This window comes from Ictidomys tridecemlineatus, chromosome 2, assembly GCF_052094955.1.
Source record: "Ictidomys tridecemlineatus isolate mIctTri1 chromosome 2, mIctTri1.hap1, whole genome shotgun sequence".
Lineage (NCBI taxonomy): Eukaryota > Metazoa > Chordata > Mammalia > Rodentia > Sciuridae > Ictidomys > Ictidomys tridecemlineatus.
Window position 1 is genome coordinate 33,704,662 of NC_135478.1, and position 21,805 is coordinate 33,726,466.

General features: G+C 41.6%; 1 protein-coding gene across 21 annotated transcripts in view; it reads right to left on the bottom strand.

Annotated features, from left to right (window-relative positions):
* The window catches only part of Lrrc3b (leucine rich repeat containing 3B), an 84,497-nt gene that overhangs the window by 13,287 nt on the left and 49,405 nt on the right, over window positions 1-21,805 (bottom strand). For 2 of the 21 annotated variants that reach the window (XM_040289873.2, XM_078038280.1), the window contains exons 1-2: window positions 16,747-16,960; window positions 15,935-16,061 (exon numbers count right to left, since the gene is read on the bottom strand). The exons of the other annotated variants lie outside the window; for them this stretch is intronic. The gene's annotated coding sequence lies outside the window, so the exon portion shown is untranslated. Of the gene's footprint in view, window positions 1-15,934; window positions 16,062-16,746; window positions 16,961-21,805 lie in introns of those variants that run through there. 21 annotated transcript variants of the gene reach the window in all.

Genomic DNA, 21,805 nt, shown 5'->3' on the forward strand with positions numbered 1-21,805 from the left:
CACAGAGTACAGTGTGGCTGCTTTGCTAATTGTGTAACCTGTCTATCCCAGTTTTCTCATCTGAACTTGGGGTAAAAAACAACTCCCATATCACAAGGGTGTGGTCAGAATTAATTGAGATAACATGCATGAAACATATAATAACTCTTAGTAAGAGTTACTACCACCGTATGTCATACTACTCCATCATCTTCAAGGTCCTTCTCATCACCATCACCATCATCTCACACTGTCTCCTCTCTGCTATGACAATGTGGAGCCCATAGAGGACAGCCACTCCACTTTGCCCCCAGTCTGCTTGTCCTTTTTCCTATGTTTTCTAAATCGTAATTTTATTTTTCACTTATCATTAACTTTTCCATATTGTTCCAAGGAGGAACTGATGGCCCATGTTCAAAGACTTAGTTACAGAAGAATTATGGAATGGTAAAGAAACTATAGCATGTAATGAACAAAAGGATGAGCAGTTGATTCTGACTGTCCCCTAACATTTTGTGGGCACCTCCTATGTACAAGGCATTAGACCAAACACTTTAGAGATGAAGAAAAATTATGCCCAAGATGGTCATATTTTGAGTCTCCCCATACCTGATTCATATGATGAGATTATGGACATTTGGACTATAATGCATTGAGATGTTGGGGTTGTTGGCATGTGTTCATATTAGAGGATGAATATCAATCTTTGGGGGCTAGAGGGTAGACCAAAAAATGGACCCTAAAATATTTGGATCTGGTCTCCAAAACCTATGAAAGTTACTTTTTATGGAAAAGGAAACTTGGTAGATGTGATTAAGTTAGGCATCTTGAGTGATTCTAGATTATCCAGAAAGGCCATAAATGTAATTTTAAGCATCCTTATAAAAGGAAGACAGAGGGAAATGTAACACGAAAGGCAAGAAGGCAACAAAACTAACAAAACTACTAGAGATTGGAGTGATGTGAGTCCAAATCAAGAAATGCTGGAACCACTAGAAACTGAAAATAGCAAGAAATAGATTCTCCTTTACACTGTTTGGAGAAAATGTGGACGTCCAACAAATGGATTTTTGTCCACTGAAACTGATTTCAGATGTCTGCCCTTGAAACTCTCGGAGATGTGTTTTGTTTCAGCTAATTGGGTTGTGGACATTTTTTAAAGCAATAGTGGTAAACTTACACAGTAAATACAGAATAGAACTTGAGTGTTTCTTCCTGACTCCCCTTTCTATGGGTAATTAAGTACCCAACTTAGCTTGAGTTTCCTGGCAGCCAAAGGAAGAAAACAAAAAAGTCAAATGTCAAAACTTGTGTTATCTTGTACAGCAAAAGATGATTAGCTCTTAACAGAGATACACATTTTTCAAGTTTCAGAATTTTTTAAAAGATCCTGGAAAAGGACTATGACACAACATTAATGGACAATGTTTAAATTTTCTTTGGTCTTAGGCATAAAGTGAAGTCATTGATCTGTGGAAGACTCTCTGAGCCCCAGAAAGATAAATTATTATCTATAGATGATGTTCGTTAGAAATGCGGGACAAAATGAGGACGGGATAAAAAGTGTGGTGGCACAGGATGGTTAACAAGTGAGAGGTTTATTTACAAACAAAGTCACTTGTGATAATGAAAAGTAGCCGGGGACAACTGTGCTAGAGCAGCTATTCTAGCAGAAACTGTCCAAGCCCAATAAGAAGCAGGATGGTCTCATAGACAGCATCCTTAAGAATTAGATGAAAGTCTGGCCAAGCTCATAGGCTGTCACCTGAAAAGAATATGTTGATCCCTGACTGAGAATAAAACAGACATCTGTGCCGGACATGTATCAGTGTAAACTCAAAACTTCTGGACGTGGGGCCAAAATTATCAGAGTCTTCAGGAAATGGGGTTAAATATTCTATTTAGGCCTTAGTCTTTTATTAGATATCTAGGTTGCCTCCTACCTTTTGCTACCATAAATAAGGTAGAATTAAAATAATTCCATATATGGTCCCCATTACTCAAAGAACCACTGGATAACATAATGGACAATGACTTCGTGGAGAGTTGGTTACATCATCCAGTTTGTAAAGAACCTGAGTCAAGAGCATCAAGAGTGAACTGCGCAGAGCTGGGCTGTTCCATGGGAAGGCAGCAACTTGGGGAGGCTGAATTGCCCTCTCCTCATTTTGGCCATTGTGGACCCTGGTGCACGATGATGGGGACCATTTTCATTGTCTCAGTCTTTATGCTTCCTGGTTAGAAAAGAGCAGATCAAAAGACAGGGTCCCCCCCCCTTTTTTTTTTTTGGTCAAAACTTTATATTTAAAAAGGCCTTTTTATTTTACAGATACTGCAACATTTTCTTGGCTATAGTCCACTGTTTTTTCCAAGAAGAGTCACTGGGGGAAAATGATCCCTTTATGTATTTTCATTGAAAAACATAGCTAAGCAAAGATATATGTATAAGGTTGCTTTTTCTTTGAGGCATTGTTTGCTAGAGCAAAAAACAAAAAAGAAAGAAAGAAAGAAAAAGAAAAAGGATTTTAAAAACTAGAATAAATCTACTCACCACAAACAGATTGATTAAATAAATATGGTTACATCAATAAAAAGAATGAGGTCATCTACAAGTCCAGATTATAAAAAAAAAAAGTCAATGACATATCACAGGCAAAATTTTTATGTGCAAAACAGAAAGACACACATACACATATACACACAAGAGCTTTAAAATGTTATGGAAGAATTATGAAAAAAAACTGATAAAAATCTTACCTCTAGAAATGGTTCTGGATGTATAGAGGTGAATTTATATTTTTTATCTTACACCATTTTCTACTGTTGTAATGTTTTTTGCCATGAATGCTATCATATAATTAACTAGACAATAAAGGGGATTGGCCAGTGGGCACTGACTGATAACCTAATCTGTTAAGGGCTATAAAATATTTTACAAAGTATCTGAAACATGGTATTTCTTCCTGATCAGCCCCCCTGGACAGTCATTTAAATAAGCTAAATAAAACTACCTTTACTACAATAAAACTCTCAGCTCTGATAGCAGCCGGCGGGGGTCTGTTTCCTTGAGTATAAGTGAGAATAATACCCATTTCATTGGTTTCTGATATGGTTTTGCTAATACCTGTCTCATAGTAGATGCTTGACCAATATTACTGACTCCAATACACTTGCAAAGGGATCAGAACCGAGTTTGGCTTTTCCAGGGGTTGTATAAAAGGCTAGGTATCTGAAGGTTCTACCAAGTAAATATCCTGAAGTCAATGGATATCAATCTGTTAAAGTTTCTGATAATTTGCATTCAAGTATCAACTAACCCAGAATTTCCCAAATAGATGTGGCCCCCTGCCAAAGCCCCTATCCTCATCTCTTTATTTTTACAGTGTAACCATCCACAGAATAAGACATTTGCTAAATTCAAACCTAACTGAGCAGCATCTAAGACTACCTCTACTACTGGCTATATCCCCTCACTTTACCAAAATGCTCCGTAGGAGTATAAAGTGGTGAGTTTTGCAAATGAGAATTCTAATTGCACTTGATCATTATCAAGCTGCATAGTATTAACATGGAGAAATACCCAACACCAATTACTATATGTGTAGGCAAAGATGAAAAAATTAATAATTCACAGCTATCGCTAAGGGTCATTTTTTTTTGTTTAATTAATGTCCCTTGATTAAAACTCCTCATGCCTATAAGTAAATTAAAACAAATGGGCTATTATCATGTTTGAATTTTATCTTTTGCTATTTCTTCATCTTCAGTCACCATTTTTTTGGTGAAAATACTGTTTAAAAATATAATTCTTAAAGGCCCATAAAATCTTACAAATGGCATTTTTAAAAAGAGGTTTGGAGTTAGACATATTTAAATTTATTTACTTTGTTGTTCAACCACTTACTATTTATTGCTAATAATTTGCTACTCATTAGTCTTGTGATTTTTTTTTTTTTGGAAGGGGTGGGTACCTGGGATTGAACTCAGGGGCACTTGACATTGAGCCACATCCCCAGCCCTATTTGTATTTTTCTTATAGACAGGGTCTCACTGAGTTACTCTGCACCTTGCTTTTGCTGAGTCTGGCTTTGAACTCATGATTCTCTGTCTCAGCCTCCCAGGTGGCTGGGATTACAGGCGTGAGCCACCAGGCCTGGCTTAGTTTTATGATTTTTAATGCATGTTACTTAACATTGGATACTATGTTTTCATCTGTAAAATGAGCACATGATGATACCTGTTTCACATGGTTTGGTAGATTGTTTCCACAAATGGCTTTTAGTTGCTCTTCATTCTGTGTTATCCATGCTTTTTTGGCAAAGGGATCCCAAATCATCCCCCATTGAGAGTTGGAGTCTATTTTTCCCACACTTTGAGTCTAGGCTGGCTTGGGATTTGCTTTGACTATACCCTGAGGTTGAAGGGCCCCTGTGCCAGTTCTGATCTCAGGCCCTTCCAACAGACCTTATGTGCTTCTGCTTTTGCCCTTGGAACTCTGTCCAGTCTCCATGTTAACCAGAGCTGGCTAGCCTGCTGAGAGGTCTGAGACAACATCAAAGAAGCCAGCTGTCTCAACTCAGTGCCAACCACACTCCAACACGAGAAAGCCCAGCCCAGATCCCCAGAGCCAACTCTCTAATCTAGCTGAGAAACACACCAATGAATGAGCCCAGCTAAGCCCAGAACCACCATGCTACTCACAGATTTGTGAATAATAATAAATGATACTAAATTTAGGGGTACTTAAAATATAGCCAAAGCTAATTGATGCACATAAATATTTTAACAAATGAATATATATATATATATATATATATTTATTTTCACAAGGTCTGATCGGTATTTAAACACCTGTACAGTAACAATTAATGAAAGAATATGCTTCTGAAGAAAAGCATACTAAGGAACTCATTCAAAAATGTTATAATTGCTCCATGCTGAAGGATATCAGCCATCCCACTGTCATTAGAAACCAAATTACCTAATTCTATCGGCTGACCATCACAGTCAATAATGTTCCAAGTTGTTATGGTAACCTCTGAGTAGCCCAGAAAAACTGATACACAGATGAAAGATATTTATGCAATTATAAGGTCAGATCTGAACAACAAATTTAAATATTGTTTGCTTATATATTCCTGGTATCCAGCACAGTGTGTTATGTGCAGTCAGTGCCCTCTAGCAGTATAGTCTAGTGGTTAGGAGCAAGGACTCAGACTTTAAGCTGTCTGACTCTAAACCTATTCTCCACAGGGAATATTGCTTTCCTCATCCATAAAATGAGCACAACAGTAGTCCTTACTTCTTCTATTCATACGAAGGATAAAGTGTGATTATTTTGGTAAAGGACTTAGAACAAAACCTGGCGCACAGCCAGTGCACAATAAATGTAAGCTAGTGTTCACTTTTGAATAGTTTTTGTTTTAAACATTACTCATGGAGCTGGGCGTGGTGGTGCATGCCAGTAATCCCAGCAGCTTGGGAGGCTGAGGCAGGAGGATGGCGAGTTCAAAGCCAGCCTCAACAATGGTGAGGTGCTAAGCACCTCAGTGAGACCCTGTCTCTGAATAAAATACAAAATAGGGCTGGGGGTGTGGCTCAGTGGGCGAGTGTCCCTGAGTTCAATCCCCAGTACCCACCCCACAAAAAAAATATTACTCATGGAAACAGGACCCATGTGGTCATTCCAAGTGTCTGTGTGTGCGCTTGCTACTTCTCCCCAGCTCTCAGAAGCTATCCTGCAAACACCCAAGACAAACATCAAAGAGCTGACGACAAAGGAAGCAAAGGTTCCAAAGATCCAATGAAGAATTTAAATGTTATGCCTTGGGAATCCTGAGCATCCAGAACTGAAATATATAACATTTTATTAATTCAAGAATCACTGCAAGCACATGGATAGTATGAGGTTCTCATTGCACGTTTCATCTGCAGAGGACTTCCGTGAAATGGAGCCTGCTATCCATTAGCCAGCCTGAAGTGCAGAGCCCCGGGAGATCTGTTCCCCACTTTACTTAGGCCATGTACCCGCCAGCAAGCCTTGTCCAGAACTGTGGCCTCACACAAATTCTCCCTAAATCACCCAAGCCGATGACCTGAGACTGACGCCTGCTTCCTGATTTCAATTAGAGAGGAATAGAGACATCATTTGCACTCGGCTTCTCCTTCCATCCAGTGTTTTTCCTAATCAGGAATTCAAAATCTGGCTACAGAGTCAGTGAAGTGGATAAAAGGCCTGGAGTTGAGACAGATTGCACAGATAATGTATGAAATGGGAAGCCAGGTAGCCAGGAATCAGCTCATAACCAGAACAGCTATTTTGAATCTCATCATGTTTTCTTTCAGAACCACTGCCCATCAAGCCAAGTAACGTTGCTACCCTGCGACCTGTTGGCAGAAACCCAGTGGTGTGCAAAGCATCCCCAACCTTCATACGATTTGCCCCAGATTTAGGGTTTTCATTTTTATTAAGCACCTTAACCTACATTCTAAAGCCACCTTCCCAAGCATCTCATGGGAGATCATACAAGGTCAACATTTTGCTCATTTATGTTATCCAGTGACATATATTGTTCAAAGAAACTGAGGTCCTCCTTACAGGAGAAGACAAAATGTAACACCAACCAAAACAAGGTCAAACATAGAAAGTGCCCGAGTACAATTTAATTCTCACAGTGGGATCACCAGACAGGCTGCCTCCTGTTTACCTAATTATGCCAGTGAATCAACAAGGCAGCTCCTTTTAGATCAATGGCTTGGATTTGATTTAGAAACATCCTTATTGCTCTATTCTCCAATTGTGTTCTTGTTTTATTGTGGGGGGGGGTAGGTACTGGAGATTGAATTCAGGGACACTATTCAACCACAGAGCTACATCCCCAGCCCTATTTTGTATTTTATTCAGAGACAGGGTCTCACTGAGTTGCTTAGTGACTCACTATTGCTGAGGCTGGCTTTGAATTTATGATCTTCCTGCCTCAGCCTCCCAAGCCTCAGGGATTATAGGCATTCACCAAGGTGCCTGGCTCCAGTTGGGTTCTTTATCTTCTCAGATAGTCTGTGTTTTTCCAACCAAGAGAAATCTTCCTTTCACAGGAAAGAAATCCCTCAAAAAAAAAAAAAACAAAAAAACAAACAAACAAACAAAAAAAACGGAAATCAGAACTGAGATTATGGCCTATCTTTTCCATACCGTGCAGCTCAGCTCAACAAATCCCTACTGGGAAATTCATGAACGCGAGTTGGCTTGATTTTCCACTGGGAACCACCCGGAAAAATTAACAGCTACCCAGGGACTTAACTTTTGTCAACAACAAACCAAATAAAACTTTCCAAGCCCATTTAATTGTCTATATGATGCAGTGAGACTTCTTCTATCTCCTTGCTCAGATGTTAACAGGCCAGTTGAAGTAAATCTGAATTGGTATTCTCTATCCTTTCATTTACTCTATCTCAGTGAACCAACTGGCAGGTAAGATAAGTAAAAATGGTAGGAATCCATCCAGGCTAAAAAGCCATGCAAGTTGAGCAGAAGAAAGAGCTGTTTCCAGAATAAGATAGTGTAAATCCTCATCTTGCCTCCTGTTAAAGGCTTGCCTAACTTTTAAAAAGTAGATCGCCATCATATTAACATGCAGTCATAAATTTCCTTTCCCAAAAGACAGAAATTGTGACCAAATAGCTAGTGTATCAAAGCAATTTTTATATATAGCCAGCTCAAACATGTATTCGGTCAAGTGCTAACAACTCCACTGGTGGTTGTTTTTTTGCATTATATAGTCACAGTTTATGAGCATATGAAGAGAACGAGTCTGGCATGGTCTCCCTGATTCTCTGACTTAGTAACACTCTGTCTAGCCAGGAATATAGCTCACCCGAGTGCTCCCTTCTCTTTCTGTTGCCAACTCAGCAATCCCTAAAGTCACATATGGAAGGATTGGACAGAACAGAGCAAAAAGCATCCATGCATCGGTTGGGCCTGTGGACCATCTGAACATCACATCTGTGGGTGTCCCCAGGGTGACCTGTGGGCTGGTGACAGTGTGGGCTCTGGACATGTTTGCTCAATGAAGGGCTGAGTAGCTGAAAACATGCTGGAGTTTCTCACAAACTTAACACTCTGATGAGGAGAGAGCTGGGCTCCTCCTTCCCCAGGGCAGACTTGGCTATCTCTCATCTGTATGCAGTCCGTGTGGAAATGAAGGAGGAGGAGGAGGAGGAGGAGGAGGAGGAGGAGGAGGAGGGAGAGCTACTAATTGTGAGCTTCTCCTCATGCAATTAGATTTCAAATAACACACAGAGCCTCTCTCACTGGAAAAAAATGGAGAAAGCAGCCTCCAGTTCACAAACACTGACATCGGGCCTGATCCTGAGAATGACATCTCTGCTCACCCCAAATCACCCAGAGATGTCCCTGGTCAGCAGGAGGACAGGCTCTGTGAGGAGATGTTCTTGCTTAGCATGTCAGAAAGGGTCCTGGTGGTCTAAGATACACTGCCAGCAAGCCTGTGGCACCGCCTGTCCCCCCTGCCAAAACAAACACACACAGAGTCAAAATGAGAAGGTGAGATATTTATGGGAGGGTGAGGCAGGGAGAGATGGAATCTGTCCTGGTGGATTTTTTCATTTCCATGTGTCAGCATTTCCCCCTGTGCCTCTACTTTGATTCTGGTTAGAAGGAAAGGTATCATTATCCATCCTTATGGAGATGGAGCAGCTGCAAGGACTCCAGTGCTCAGCTTGTGGGACTCCCTGGAGGCCAGGTGAACGCTGGGGCTGCAGACACTGGCCTCTCTCTAGCTGAAGCAGGGGGTGCTCATTCTGTAATGGAGAAACTGAGGCCTGGGTCATGTAAAGAGGTACATTTTTTTTTTCCTTTCTAAGTAGTAGATTTTTGTATGTTTGGAGATCCCAGCGGATCTGTTCACAGCCAGCCAACAATTTTTGACAGCAGAGGCCGTTCTTGCTGGTCTACAGGCAGCCATGGGGGTTGGTAGGACAGTCATTATTCTCTACCGTGCTGGCAAATATTCCCTGGCTACACTGAACTCTTTCCCTTGGCACAAAGAAGCAACATTACTCTTTCAGTGGTCCCTTATTTAAAATGTGTGCCTGCTCCCCTCTGTAGGGAAGCATTCTCTGCTACCAGAAAACAGCAGATGCCACACTGGCTTGAAAGAGCTACTGGGCATATTTTTTAAACACTTATCCCTTTCATATTAATCTGTTATCTTGAAACTTCCATCTTATGTCTTCCCAGGCATGCATCTCCTTCTGAGATGACCAAGATGGTTGCTTCAACAAGATATCTCTAGAGTACCAAAGCAGGAAAGAATCTGAGAAAGAAAAAAAAAAAAAAACTTTCCAGAGGCTACTTATGAAATATCTCCTTGGTTGGTGGCTCCATCCAGCAGCCACTGTGGGATGGCACAAAGCTGTGGGAGGGCGGGGGAGTTAAGGCTAATTTCTGACTATTTAAACCGGCGGATTATCTCAACCCCTGCTTCTCTTCCCTTTCCATCTGCCTCCTTGGGTCTGCTCATTATCACCAGCACCAGGGGGAAGGCAGAGGAAATGAAGGGAGATGAAATTCAAATGAATCGATTGTGCCACTTGTTAGCAGCTCAGCTCACAAGTATACAAGGGAGTGGGGGGAGGCTGCAGCTCTTCTGTGGGTTTCAAGGCTCCATGCTATTCTTGTCCCCATGCTGCCAGGCAATATCGAGTGGGATGTATGGAAATGATCTGTGGGATGAAAGAAGAAAGGGTGGGGAGCTCTCTCCAGCAGTAGCTTTTTTCAAAGAAAAAGGCAAAGGAATCATATGCTCAGCAGCTTGCCACCCGGAGTAGCCCAAATTTTACGAAGCAAACTCAGGTTTGGAAGCATACTATCCCATCTGAAGTCGAGAAGAGGAATGTGAGGCCATATGTAGAGCAATTATAATGCAAAGGACGCAATGATTGTCATAGCAGCAGGAAAAAGAAAATGATGAGGAGGTCTCCTTAAAAGACAGTGCCAAGGACAGCCAAAGCAGAAGGAAGCAGGATCTGCTCTGAAACACCCAAGGATAATGGAAAGCAACAAAAAATGCATTAAGACCTTCAAGTCCATTGTCAGCAACATGGGTGAATGGCAGGGAGAGGATAGATCCCTGGGCTAGGCAGAATTGCCTTCTTCACTCGGAGTTTATGAGATAGGGAGGAGTTGGACTGTAGCTACCAGTTTCCTAATCTGCTCTGTTTGTGTCAGACACTGTGAGGCACCACCCAGTGACCCCTGCATTGAAGGGCTTGACTTAGCTGCTGGAAGTGCTGGTAGCAGAGAGCTTTCAGGTTTCAGCCCCTTTAGGGATCGCCTGTGGGGAGTGCCACTTTGTTTTTAGAAATAGCCCTTATCCCATGACTGATCAGTGGGGGAGGAAAAAGGTCTGGCTATTGCAACCCAATTCAGGGCACATCTGGAGGGTCATTCTAGATCCTGAGCTGCCTGTGGGGTAGGCCAAGGCTCTTGCTGGGTCTCTCTCTCTCTCTAGTCCTTCCCTCCTATCCACAAACATTAAAACCAAGAGTACTCAATAAACCTTTTGCAGATCAAATCAGAGTATTCTGCCCTGGTGTCTCAATAGTTTGTGATCACAACTTTTTTTGCTCACTCTGTTTGGGATATACAAGCTGTTATTTTTTTTTTTTTCCTAAGATGAAGATTTACTTTTGCATGTGAGGTTGGTGCCTACCTTAAGAAGAGAGGCTAAGTAATGCATCAGAGAAGAAATGCAAATCCAGGAGGTGGAGAACACAGGAGAGAAAAAGGTCACGCATGATCCAAATGGAAACTGAATAAAAATACTAGGTTTTAAATTAAATATTAAAAAAGAAGCAGTGTTGAAGTTATCATAAGGAGCCGATCACTAAGATGTAATGGCTACATATTTCTAAAATATTTATGGCACCCAAATTAGGTCCACAAGTGGAAAAGAAGAAAACATCATGTCACTGGAAAAGAGTTAAAGTAAAGGAAATAGACAAGGAGTTTACTTGGGCAACGTAAGGGATATGATCTGGAAATATCCCATACCAGGACTGGGTCTATTAATGAGCAACTTTTTGGCTAACCCTAAGAACATGGTGTTTTCTTTCTGGGGGAACTGTTGGTAATAGAAACATAGAGAATGTGTGTCATCAGATAAAAGGCACAGCAAGACTGGACTAAGACACTGACAGAGCATATTCTGCACAGAGTCCATTACAGAATCACCAAATGGCATTAGAACAGATGCAGCATTTAGACCCCAGGTCTGAGAGGAATAAACTAGGAAAGCACTCAGTGAATGAAGATGCATGAAGCCAAGATCTTTTTGAATTACAGGGAATTTCCATCAATTGAAGTGACTTAGAGAATTAAGGAATAGCCATAAAATAGAACAGCACAAAGCTGGTGTTATATATATGTACATATATATCCATCACCATACTGACCTTGCCCTGGCTCTTTCAAAAAGGAGATAACACCACCTTACGTTTGAATAGTGCTATAGGGTCTTAGGGTTTATCATGCATGTTTCCAGGGGTGGAGTTCTCATTACAGTGCTTCACAGAATTTTCAGCGTCATTTGTTCTGGAAAACGGAGGACTGCCCTTCCCCACTGTTATGATTTGGCTCTACAGTGTCCCCCAAAGGCTCATGTCCCTGGTGCAGCAATATCCAGAGGTGGGGTTTTGTATAGTGACTGGACTATGAGAGCTCCCACCTCACCAATGGATGAGGGAGGTGGAAATGGCGGAATTTGTGGCCTAGCCTGAGGGAGCAGGTAGTGTACCCTGGAAGGGTTTATCTCATCCCTGGTCTCTTCCTCTTTCTCTCTCTCCTTCCCGCCCTCTATGAAATGAACTGCTTTCCTCAGCCCTTCTGCCATGACATTCCCCTTCCTTCAGGGCCAAAGGACTAGAACCAGCTGACCATGGACTGACCATCTGAAACTGAGAGCCAAAATAATTTTTTCTCCTCTAAGTTGATTCTCCCCATATTTTGTACCAGTGACAAAAACCTAACACACCTACTCTTTTTGAAGTTAGGTGTGGCTTCATCATCACTTTGGTTAGCGAATTCTGAGCAGAACTTAAGTGAGTTTTAAGCCTCCCTTTAGACTCACCCCCTCCTCTCAGTTACTTCCTGGGTCAGTGAGTAACTAGGAAAAGCAGATTCCATCACTGACCCATGCTGCACACAGTACATGAATGAGATCTAAACTTTTGTCCTTTAAGACCTCTGAGATTTGGGGCTTATTTGTTATTACTGCACTATGAGCCCATCCTCACTGTTACAGCTTGAGAGTCTTCCACAGATTAAAGAAATGAAGATTCAGAAAAACGTAAGGCCTTATCCATGGTACATCTGATTACTGTAAATGTTCTAATATGTGTGGAAATAGAGTAACAGAGAGGCTCTCCTGGTGAACTTGGGGTTATGGATGCCATGTAAATAATGAGTTCATTGTTAACCTGTTAAATGTTTGCAGAAAGTCGGTGCTATGGTTTAAATATCTATAGCCTCCAAAACCTATGCTGAAATTCAATTGCCATTATAACAGTGTTGTTATGATGTACCTGTGAGATGTGACTAGGCCACAGGGCTTGGCCCTCATGGGTAAAATTAATGTCATTTAAAAGGAAGACTATGGTCCTCTTTTATCTCTTTGCCCTTCTGCCTTCCACCATCTGATGATGTATCTGGAAGACTATCACTAGAAACCAGAACCTTGATTTTGGATTTCTCAGATCCAAGGATTATGAGCAATAAATTTCTGTTTGTTATAAATTGCCCAGATATTGATATAACAGCACAAAATGAAATACTAAGTCCATTTACTTACTACGATAATTAATAAGTGGGCTAAAACAATGGACCAGAATTGTCAGACAAGAGATAGAAAAAAGTAAGCACCACAGATAGCAAATATCCTGTCAAGGTCAGGATCTAATTTTCAGACTAACCTGCCTAATTCTTAATGCTTCTTCATCCTTTAAATGCCACATAGATCAAGACTGACCTGATTTCATGGGAACCAGGGGGACTGACCGGTTCTGTATGATCTGCTTTCACCCTTGGATCAATAGACACCATCACAAAATGCAAAATCTTTATAGAGAGGGCTAGACTGTTCTAAGCTTTGTTTTTTCAAAAGAGGAAAATGGGGAGCTTTCAAGAAATTGTTTAGATGAAAAATTGTTCATCTAAATTGTTATTTAGATGGTAACTTGAGTCAATCGTCTAAATCGGCTGATTCACTAGCAGAAATGGGACAAATCCACAGTAGACGACTCTGACAGAAGGATCCCATGAAAATCTTAACAAGCCCTGTGGTCTCAGGATCAGACTCTATCAGACATCAAGATGCTCAAGAGCAAAGCTCATAGATCTGGCACCAAGATTTGTCTAGCAAAGTGCTATAAAGTGAGAGCACAGGTGTACTCCTGAGAAGTTCTGCAGATATCACAGTAGAAGTGGGCAGCCCAGTTCTGCATAAACAAGCAAGGCTGGGAGAAATGGAAATCTGTAGGTCCACCGCCAAAGCCAGCCAGGATGGAGAGGTGAAGCAGTCCTGCTTTGAGTAAGTACCATTTTAGGAATGGGGTCAGGAATTGGTTTCATTGCTCCAATAGGTTGTACCCTGAGTCCGCCCAGCCACGATGCTTCCATTTCTATACTGCACCAGGACTTTGAAAATAGCTTTCATTTCTGATGCACTCACTATCCCTTACAGATGAACCTCTGATCCCCTTTTTCATTTCCATAGACCTTTCTGGGGCTTCTGCTTGACTTAAACTGATGGGCCCCCAGGAACTATCCTACTCCAGCTGCACGTCAAATCTCGCTTTGGCAACATCTGGAGATCCCAGTTCCTGCTGCCACAGTGTTCCCTACAGATCAGACAAAAGTGGTGTTAAAATGCCATCCTGTAGAGAGCCAGTGTTTACCATGTTTACTATGTTTCCCATATAGCCTCTGATCTCCCTTTCCCTGGTCCTGCCCTTTCTGAACCTCTACTGTTAAACGGTGTCCTGGAAGTCCCAGCCACTAAACATGGCTAGAATACAAAGGACCTCAGAGTTGAGCTGCCTGGGTGGCACTGGTATAAAAATGGAGACGGGATTGTTTTTGTCTGTTATTCTCACACGCTGCAGAATGCCCAAGCAGAGAAACACAGTGTAAATTAGGAAATCTCAGATCTTGCATTGTTTTGAGCAAACACAAGGGAAGAGTGAAACAGGAACTAGAAAGCTAATTGGAGCAGAGGGAAGAAAAACAGCAATCTTCTGACACTTAATGTGCTGGGGCTGAACTTCCACACACACAGTGGGAAGGGGTAGAGGGATCCTGCTGGGACCATGCCACCCACTATGTGAGGACCTTGAAGCTGTGGGGAGGTCTGGTGGGCTTCAAAGTGAACACCAGCCACCTCCAAAGGGAGCTTGTGGTTTGGGGCTAGGGACTATCTTCCTTGTGGCACTTGGCCAGGAAACATATTATATGGTCTCAATGACAGGACGTCCTGGAAGGAAAAGAAAGAGCTTTTCCCACCAGGAACAAAAGCAAAAGGGAAGGTGGTTTCTCAGTAAACCAGGCCACTTGACAAAAAGCAACCAAAGAAGTTTTCTGGTGCAGGTGACAACATGTGTGTGCCCGGGAGTGGGGGTGGTGGAGGGGAGGGGAGGCAAAGGGGCAAGAGGGTAAATGGAGAGTTTGCTGAGGAGACGGAAGCAATAATGACATGCAAGCCACATGTGGAGAAGCTCTCGGTCCTGGGTTCTGTGTAAGGAGAGCAAAAGGAAGATGAAATGCCCGAGTTGCACTAGAGGAGGGGCTGGCTTCAAAGCTCCTGCTAAGTCCTGTCTGAGAAGGGATTAGGGGTTAACGGTTTAACTTGGCTACAGTGTAAAATGGATCCAGTTAACTACCAAATCTGGTAAACACATTGCATATCCTGACTTATTAAATGAATTATTTTGTTTAAACATTCAATTCAAGAGCCTTTACTTATTTCAGAAATTGCTTGTGTTTATATCCAAGGCCCATCAACAGCTGGTGGCTCCTCCCGCACAGTGATGGACTGTAATGATGATGTAGTGATGAGAACAAGGATTGTGATGGGAGTGGCTGACACTTACTTAGCCCTTACTTTGGACACGGTGCTGTCAACACAGCTCATCCTCCATTGTACTTTCAGAGCTACCCTGAAAACTATCAACCGTTGACATCCCCTTTCACAGATGAGAAAATCAAGGTTCAGAGAAGCTTGCTTAAATTCGTTGGAAAAACTTGGATTTTGACCTAGGTTTGCCAACACCAGAGACTGAGCTCCTAAGTATTATGAACAAATGTTTCCTTCTGAGAAGAAATTGTGGGGTTTATGTCTATTCCTCTCTATCATACTGCAAGGAAGAGGGATTTCGTATGTGCTAATATATTTAATAAGTAAATTTAATTTAACCTTAGTTTTCTAATCAATTTCTCTGTTACAACTACAAGTTTTCCCCCACATAATCTGTACCCACAATTATGTTTGTTAATACAGTTTAGTGTGATTCAAAGAGACTGACATGATGCTAACTATGTTTAAACGTGAAAGAACAATAAAAACGTACAAGAAAATGTCAAAGAAAGCAGAAACTGTAATACTCCTCTTAGCAAATAGCAATGACATTCATTCATCAATAAAACACTTATTTGGAACCTACTATATGCCAGGTACTGAATAAGGAGTGGTGGATGCAGAAATAAATGCAACAGAGAGCCCCTGCCTTCATAAAAGAGACTAGACATCAGATAGGAGGGTGGCCCCCACCTGCTCATGTGACAGAGAATTCCTGTTTCTAAATATTAGCAATAATAAATAAGTGAATGAATAAATAAATAAATATTAGTGACAATAAAGGAGAAGGCTTGAGGCTCACTGACCAGCAGTCTTAGTTCTGCAGTATGATGATGGGCAGATGATCCAACTGTTCTGGGCTTCTGTGAACTCATCTACAGAATGAAAGCAAGACTGTGTGCTCTTTCCTGTGTCTTCTTTAGTCTTCACCTGCTATTTATAAGTCAAACACAGAGAGAAGCTACTTTCTTGTTCTGTGAAAAGATGGCACAGGATACCTAATGCTATCTGACACAGTTCTTAATTTATACTGGGAAAGACTTACCACCATTACATCCCAGTGGCTACTCTGCAACTTGGAGCTGTTTAAGAAATTTGCCAACCCTGCTACTAGCACTGGTGATAACACATCACCAGACTGTCAAAGGGATTGTCTTTTTTTCAGTCTTGGTAGAAACAGAGTGAAAAGGATAATAAATAACTCTTTATGAATTGACATCAAAATCCATCAAGGAGCTATCCGAATAAAAAAGCTCTTAGGTCATTTGTCTCTTTAGTAAAGATGACTCGGAAACTGAGACTATGTAACTTTAAGAGGACGTTGGAGGAATCAGGACAAGTGTTTTCTTTTCCTCTTGGAATGTAAAATAAAACCTGGAAAAACCAGGCTTTTGTTTTTTAAAATGAATGCAGTCAGAAAACGCAAATCCCAGAATTCCAAGTAGTCTGGGTTTTGCTGTTTTATGGCTTCTGTGACCTTCAGTAACTGTTAAAATCCTAACAGCATGAAATGCATGCTTAGGAGAGCTAACTCGGGGCAAATCCTTCTTAGCTGCCCTGGGGACAGGTGATTCATGCTGCACTCTCCCCTAGCCAGGCTTTCCTTTCATTGACTCACCTGAGACCCAGAGATGAGGGGAGGAGGTGAGAGGTGGGGGGCTGGGAAGTGCTCTGTGCATGGGGTGGGCTGTGTAGCTCCTCTCCTCCCCTGGCCTGAGGACCAGCAGCATCAGCTTCGCTTCAGTGACTCTTAGAAGTGCAGAATCTCAGGCTCCAGCCCAGCCCTACTGCACTGATTCACATCTTCCTTTGCAGATTGAAGTAAAAAATGCAAATAAGCTCTACAGAGGATAGGGTGGTGGCTGATGGACAAACTGAAGCTTAGAGATTCCACAGTCTCCTTCATATTTGCTTTCCCCACCTCAACCCCTTGCTCCTTCCTTCATTTGCTCAAGTGACAGATATTTTCTTCTGAGCCTTCTGTGTGCTAGGCACTGTTCCCCACATAGCAGTGATCATGACAGCGTGGGTCCCTGCCCTCATAAAGCTCTATATTCTGGTGGAAGAGGGAAGGGGAGACAGGATACAAACATATAAATAAATAAATATCAGAACACAAGAACTGCAAAGTAGAATAGTGGAGGAGATGGAACCTGTGGTGGTGTGAGAATGGTGGTATTTCAGATAAAAGGGTTACTAGGAGCATCTCTGAAGTGGTAATGTGAGCAGAGAAGTGAGAAAAGTGAGCACACACAGTGTATGGAGACAGTGAGGGGAACAGAAGGAACAGCATGTGCCAAGACCTTGAGGACCCTCCACTTTTTTTGAATAAGAGAGGAATATCCATTGTGACTGAAGCACAGTGGGCAGGCACACCGTGGGAAAGACAGGTTTGGAGAGAGATCAGCAGTGGCTAGGTCATAGAGATCCTCCAAGACCATGAGAGAGGGTTGAGATTTTTATTCTAAACATGATGAGAAACTACTGGGTTTTGGTCAAAGAAGTGAAATAAAATTGATATACATGCTGAAAAGACCACTCCAGTTGCCATCACTTTACCTACAGAAGCTCCTACAGTGACAGAATGTCCTACCTTGAGGATTTTGTACCTCCCTGTTCAGACATTTGGATAACTGAATAAATAACCGAATGAACGAGTGAATGAATGGTTCTAGTTGCCCAGGTGACAGCTATACCCAATGCCAATAATACTACGCTACATTCATTGAGCCAGTTTGTCATCAAATGTGTTTGGATTTGTTTCAGTAATAGTGGGCTTGTGGTCAAACGGAGTCCACCCAAATATTATAGGATCTTCTTAGAGTAATTCCAATTTTCACTTCCTTTTTTTTTTTCCCAATAAGAAACAACAGGAAAGGAACATATTTTTCTCATAGGGAAAAAACTCATAATTCTTCCTCACAGAGAGCCTTTATTTCCTCCTTCCTCTCAAAGGCTTTGTAATAACCTTCAACAGAATATGAATTGGGTATTGGATATCCTCCTAACTCATTTTTATGTCTGGTCCTGTGCATCTACGATTTTATGTCCCCCAATGGTGGTACTTTTCGAATTCCTCTTCCAGGGAAAGCTTCCAATGCCAGGATCATGTTTCTCATATGACTTCAGTAGTCCCTGGCTCCAGGTGTGGACACTCCCCAGGGTGCAAAATCTGATTCCTCTGGCATGGACGCGGACCGAGAACTTTACTACCTCTGCCAGATGTTTACAAGCTTCACCAAGAAGGCTCTTAGATTTTTATACATACCTAAAATGACTTAAAAATCCCGATGCGGCTACTTGCCATATTGGCAGCTCACCTTTGGCTATGAATGTGTTACATGCACACAATATGCTTCTTTGGAATTTTGACATTATCATCCCCATATGACCTAAATATCCTTCAAGTGTCTATTGCATTGGCACCAGGGTGTTCCCAGTATCCCCCAACAACTGGCCCACTGGCCACTCTACTTTGACTCATATAGCCCACGCCTTCCTCACATATACCCTGCCACTCTTCCAGACTGGGCCAGGGCTAGGCTGGAAGAGCTTGTCCCTGGCAGCTGGGTCAGCTACATGGTGGGAAAATGCCTGCTTCACAAAATGCCTCTTGTCCAGCCTTGTGACCACTACCCATCGCTGGCCGGACCTCCCTCAGATTCCCACTTATGGGGAAGTTTATGGCAAGAGCACTGTGCATCACATAGCACCACTGTATTCAATGTTAACCCTCATTTCCTCTCCCTGGAGGAAAACATGGCTTCCTTGATGATTAGTGTATTTTTTAACATAAAATATGACTTGCATAGTACTTCATACATATTATTTTTTTTTTGATTACTCAATGTCCTGGTGACGAAGGAGGAACGTTATTTCCATTTTGCAGACGAGGACATTGATGACTTGCCTTTACATCTAGTGAATGACGAAGCCAGAATGAGAATGCATGCTTTCTCTAGGCTGATATCTACCCTTAGACTAGTGCTGTTCCAGTTTGACAGTGACACATCACCTGACTCCTGCTTTATATTGTGATTTTGAAGCACGAACACCTCCATCTTTTACATCCACCCACGGTGTATCTGCAATGAAGCTTGGACTTTCATTTTCCAAACCATGCTGGGGCAGACACGCAAAGTTTAGAGATGAAATAAACCAAGGGCTGATCTAGGGCTGCCACCTTATATTTGCTAACTATTTCCATTATCTCATAAGAGCAGTGACTTGTTTCACCACCAATAATAGGAAAGGACACATCTTAAAATAGCCGCTAGTTTTCCCTCAAGAAACAAACATTAAAACATTTTATATCATCTTCTCTTAGAAATATAAAATCCAAAAATTCGTTCTATTAACTATGATTTTTATGTGATTATTTGGTACAAGTGTGTTATCTTGTCATCTGTGTGTATATCTATATTGCATATATTCAACTACATACACACACATATATTCAACAATGCAAGAAAAAACAAATATTCCAATTATTTTTTTTTAACAATAAAGTTGTCAAACATCCAGTTTCACACACTGTTTGGCAAAAATGGAAACAACACTTGCTGGGGCTTCTTCACACAGCTTGGAATATTCTCAGCAAACTGAAAGAAGTTGAGAATTAATTGTTTCCATGCCACCAGCCTCTTTTCCCACCCTCTCTTTCTCTGGAGCGTCAGGAAGACAGTGGATAGTTGGCAGATTGACTGTCTGCCTGAAGGTAGCAAGCGCTGCAGGAACGGGGATGTGGCTCCTAGAGCTACTGCTAAGACCCAAGGCCAATGGCATAGGACTGACTCACCCTTCTAGTTGGAAGTTATCGGATCAAGGTATCTCAGACACTGACTGTCATGCAGACCTGATTTTAAGAAATCACTGGCTCTGTGTACATGGTATCCATTGTATTTTAGGAAAGTCACAAAATTTTCTACAACTGATACCTGCTTATCTTACAGGTATCTACTTACATGCTGTAGAAGTCAGGTGGTAAGAACCACCCAGGGAAGACAATGCTAAGGTACAATAGAAAACAAAGGCCAAAGACTAGGAAATCTTGGGAGAAGGATTCTTTGTCCTTTCTGCTTGTGCTATCTACCTCCTGCTGTTTCCAATCATTTCAAGTCAAGTCACAGAACATCAGCAAAATAGTCTAATGTAAAAAAAACCACTTTGAATTCGTTTTTTTACTCATGTGTAGAATCTGTTATTTGAGAAATATTCAGGAGAGACATCACCTTGACACCCAGGTGTTTGGCTGGGTGACTCTTCACTGAGAAAGAAAAGATGGTAGAAGGAGGTTGTGGGTTGGAACAGGTAAGGAAAGGGCAAGGCCAAGTTCATTTTAGATATGCTCAGATTTAGTTACTTGTGGAATTTCCAGGTTGTGATGTTTAGAAGGTATTTACAAATCCATTCGGTCATCTAAAAACATTTATTATTTTATGTTTACTGAATGTCAAGCCCTCTGCTAGGTGCTAAGGCTAAAAAAAATAACATGGGCCCTGCTTCCAGGAAGAACTTAAGATTTTTAACAGTAACAATTTGAAGGAACTAATAGAATGTTTTTATTCTTTGAGAAAAGTTGTTTTGAAATATATAATCCATTTGGAAATTTTAAAGAACATCTTTCATTTTTATAAGAAAACAAGATTAGAAGCCAAGTACTAAGTCATTTGCATAATGCCAATATTTTGCTTTATTTTGATCTGGCTAAATTAGCAAAGCTAACGTTTTATTTTAGTTCATTTAATTTCATTTTAATGCTTTTCACATGCCTAAGTACATGTTTTGCTTTTGTCCTATGACAGCATGACCAAAAATATTTGCGGAATATTATAATTAACCTGTTGAATTGGAGATTGCATGACCTCCCACAGACTTCACAAGGCTCTTCTCCAGGAATTAGCTCTGGAAGGTGAAGCAAGTCATCTCCGCTTGTCTGATTGTGCTGCATGATTAATCCCAAACTAACCTCACACCCCTCTCCTGTAAAATGCAGAGAATGCTTGGTTTAAATGACTTCTGTCAGATCATGGGATTGACTTAGTTCCAATCTCACATTTGCCTCCATGGTATTTATTTATCATTTGTTATTTTCATTCTACACTAGGTCAGGGGATGAGATTGGGCCTCCTGGAGCCTGCTTAGTTTTCTAGTGTAGTCCGCATCTCAGGGACCAACTTCAGGAACAATAAACTCTAGAGTAAAGTGGAAAGGGTGAGTATCTCTCACCAATTCCTGTGGCTACCCTGATAAGTGCTCCTAGAGCTGACTGATTTCATTCAGACCTCTGAATGGAGGGGTGGAGGCCATTTGAGGTGGCAGCTGGACCTCCTAGGGATCTCATAGGAGAATGAAGGGTAGCCAAGGAGACCTGTACCAGGAAGCAAGACTGAGGGCGCCAATTTCTACTCCATCCTATGCCAGGGGACTGAACCACTGGAATATTCTCTTCAATTTTACAGACTGAGAATGGGTGTGAAACAGGCAAGCCCTCAATGTAGATATTTGTGTCTACCCTATCTGATTGTAATGTCCTACTTGAAGTCTGTTCCTTAACCTCTCCCAAGCAGCAGAGAAAACCTATTAGAAATAAGTTCTCATTGCTCTATGACTCACCTCTGATGCCATTTTTTCTTCCTATCTACACATCTCCCATATTTTCCTTCTTCAGTCGCTGG